This window comes from Camelina sativa, chromosome 19 (assembly GCF_000633955.1).
Source record: "Camelina sativa cultivar DH55 chromosome 19, Cs, whole genome shotgun sequence".
Lineage (NCBI taxonomy): Eukaryota > Viridiplantae > Streptophyta > Magnoliopsida > Brassicales > Brassicaceae > Camelina > Camelina sativa.
Window position 1 is genome coordinate 24,258,970 of NC_025703.1, and position 3,888 is coordinate 24,262,857.

The following is a 3,888-nucleotide window of genomic DNA, read 5'->3' on the forward strand; positions in this document are numbered from 1 at the left end:
CAGAGAGAGACAGAGAGAGAGAGAGAGAGAGAGATTTTTTGGGCACAGAGTGAGGAGAGGACGTTACTGTGTGTGGTGTTACACGTAGGGACTAGCCACGTCATCATTTGTGTGATTCTGTTTTTTTTTTTTTTAATAATTAATTTTAACTTATTACTTTATCTAATATTTAAATTTGATATTGGTAGAGTTATGATTATTAACTGTAGTGCTGTGATTTTATTAGTTTTTAATTTTATTGGTAGGTTTACTTTTTATAATCAAACTATAAAAGCTGTATAATATAAAAAAAATTCGATTTTTTGTATTGTCCTTGTATTATTTATCGCTTTTTGTATTGTTAAAATTTATATAGTTTTGTGTTATCAAACAAAATAAAATATAATTTAAGTCATTTTTATATAATGTTAACATTTTAGGAAAAGAAAGAAAGATAAGAGTTAATTTGTTTTAATGATTTTTTTAAGGTAGTTGAGATTAAAATTATTTATTTTTTACTATTTATATTTACGGTTTAAAATGTCAACTATAGTACTCAACACAATGACCATACTTGCATTACTTTTGTCGAATAGTATCAATCATCCCCCCAGCTACTTGGAGATCATAAATATGAATTGATCTCTTGAAACAGTTGTTAAATCTATTTCAATAGTGTCGTTGTTGAATACTTAAAAGCCCCCAAAAACGTGTAATTCTCATCCGTTAGGTTAGGTCAAACATATTCATTTGGAAACGATTATTATTTTATTGGTGTGACACAATCTTTGACTCAAACCAATGGTGTTAAATTGCTAATGGGAGTCTAAAATATTTTAGGTAACTTTTTAAAAAATCATATTACTAATTGAGCAAAATCAACTATTAGGTACTATGGAAAAATAACAAGGTTTTTTTTTTTATCAGTAATTTTACGAGTTTACTGTTTTATTTATTTAGTATTGTTTATAGTTTATTTTTGTTACTAGATTTTTACCTATTGTTAATTATAGATAAGCTACATATATATATTCTATAAATTTTAACATATTATTGTGAAGTTCAGTATATTAAAATTATATCAATATACTTTTTTGTTGTTGTTAATAACATAGAATAATATAGTATGAGTTTGAATTTAGTTGGTGACACAACTATGATATTGACACAAACCGGTTACATGCTTACATTGGTCAATATAAAAATCTTATTGAAGAAATTTAGTCTACAAACAGATTTAATTTTTTTGTATTCATAGTGGAGTTACTTAATTTGTAAAAAAAGAAAAAACAAACATTTCCTACCATTTAGTTAGAAGATTCAATGAACGCTGCTAATTCTACCATTTTTTGTTGTCAACTATTTTATGAATCTTTTGAATTAAACATGTTAATTGTCCGACCACTTGCACAATATTAGTGGTCCATTAGTATATTAATTAACATATCCAAATCACTGTTTGCTCTAATTTTGAAATACAGTAAACGAATAAGATTGTCGACGGTACCCGACACCACTAATGACAAATTGAAAAACAGTGACTGGATCACAAATTATTGGACAAGAAGTTTTGCCTTACTAATTAAAGAAATAATTGTGATTAAGTAATCAATTAGGGAGTGGAAAAAGTGAGATTTGAGGAAATATTCTAAGGAATATGCTGACATCGACATACATAAACAAATCATGCACATGTGTCTGATATATTAAACATACATTGTATATGGGCTTACCTTATAGTTTTAATGATAAGTAGAAAACATCTCCAAAATTAAAATCTAGTTTCTATTTTAATCTTTGATTACACTCAAAAAGTCGTACACACGACTCATCTTATATTATTTACACTAGGTTAGTACCCGCGCTACGCTGCGAGATTAGTTTTTTTTATTTTATTTTTGTCATATTTTTCTGTTTTGTTTTTCTCGATTCATAATTTAATATATGTTATTTGGAATCAATTCATAAATTTTTATTAATTTCAATAGTATCTTTTATTAATATTATTTACATCAACATATGATAATTGAGTTTTTTATTTCATAAATTTAGTTTCTGAATAGATTTTAAATTTGATTACCAAATAAGTTTAGGGATTACAAACCATTAGTTATTGATTTGTTTCTCACTCACAAACCCTCTAGAACAGTAAGACATATTACTCTTTGATGTATACATTTTAAATGTTCTTGATGGATCTCTTAGAGTACGTTTGGTTTAGGCACTTCAACTTTTGTCTCATAAATCTGACATAAACCAAAGATAAAGCTTTTAAAATTTACTAAGATCGAAAGGGAAATAAAAAATGATAATTTTCACATATAGAGTTCTGGAAGTAGTAGTAAGTAACATGTATTGTACTTAACCTTGAAAAAGAAAACGTTCTAATCCAAAGCAGCAATTTGCTCAATATCATCTTCACTTAAGAACTAAGTCAACAAAGAATAGGTGATTTGATTTACACAAACACTAATATTTTTTCTTGAAGCAACCCTAAAAGCTTGAATAAAAATGACATATTTACCTCGATTGGACTTGCGATTCTAAAATAAATTAATGAACTTTGTCATGTCCAAGTTGCTCTTTTGTGAATTTTTTTAATCTTTTGTATATAAGACGACAGTTTTATGGTTAGGGAGGGGCTTACATGAGGAATTGATATCTCTATGTCTCTCTTCTCTTCTTCCTTCTTCTTCACATCACTATGTGTCTCTCTTTCTATTCTATCTTTTCAAATTTCTTCCCTGTCCTAATTTTTAACCTCGCCTCTTCTTCCAAAAAGTTCACGATAACTGGAGAATTTGATTACACAATCTGTAGATTTTGTTGAAATTCTTGTTCGAATTAATCAAAGTTGAATTCGGTGAGATTGCTTTGCCTCTTTAACAATGGACCTATGCTTCTTCCATGTCTCTTGCCGCACGAGTCGTGTGTTTTCTTCTCTTAATGTTTGTTTCATCGAAGGCAAAACTTTGTGACGATTATTTTGTTTCTTCTCTCTAACTGAATTCAAAAGCAGTCTTTTAGTGTGAAGGAGAAGAACAAACAATTAGAGTCTTCGTGTTTTTTTTTATATTATCTCGGCAAGGGTTTATGAAGTGAAAGACAATGTGATGTGGCACATAGGGGTGTCAATCGGGCTGGCTCACCTCGATCCGTCCCGAAATCCGCAAAACTCGCATATATTTGAGCCCTTCTCGGCCTGCTCCAAAATATTTCCAAGTCTATATTTCAAAGCCCGGTCCGGCTCTAAGACTAACAGGGCTACATGAATTTTTGGGATTTTTCAGGCTTTTCCGGGCTTATTTTACATATCAAAAATTCAAACGTATAAGTTAATTTATAACATGTCTTAAAAAGCAATGTTTAAAAGTGCAATATAAAACAAATCAATCAAATTTAAATAACTCATCTATATTCACTAAAACCAACTTAATCTAAAATAAAATAAAAAATAAAAAACCAAAATAGATTTTTATATTTTAACCAAAGAAAATATATATATAATTCATATAAAATAGCACATATAAAGATTTTAAAAATATTAAGTAAGGTTATTCAGTAAATATAAAATTAAGATTAGAGTTTTAAACTTTATTTACAATAAATTATTAAAGAAATATTGCAATCAAACAAAAATGTTAACAAAAACGTATAATTATATTTGTATAAGGATTGTTGGGGCCGGTCTGAGCCTGATCGGACTAAGCCCTAAAAACTCTAAAGCCCGAACGGGCTAAGTCCAAAAAGTTCTATTTTTCTGGACATATATTTAAATCCGAGTCGGGTGTTTTTCAAAGCCGTGCCGGGCCGGGCGAGTATGTAGGTTTTGGGCCTAATTGACATGCCTAGTGACACATAGTTTTTTTATTGGTTTAGAAATCATAGTTGTATTAATTGAAATGTTTT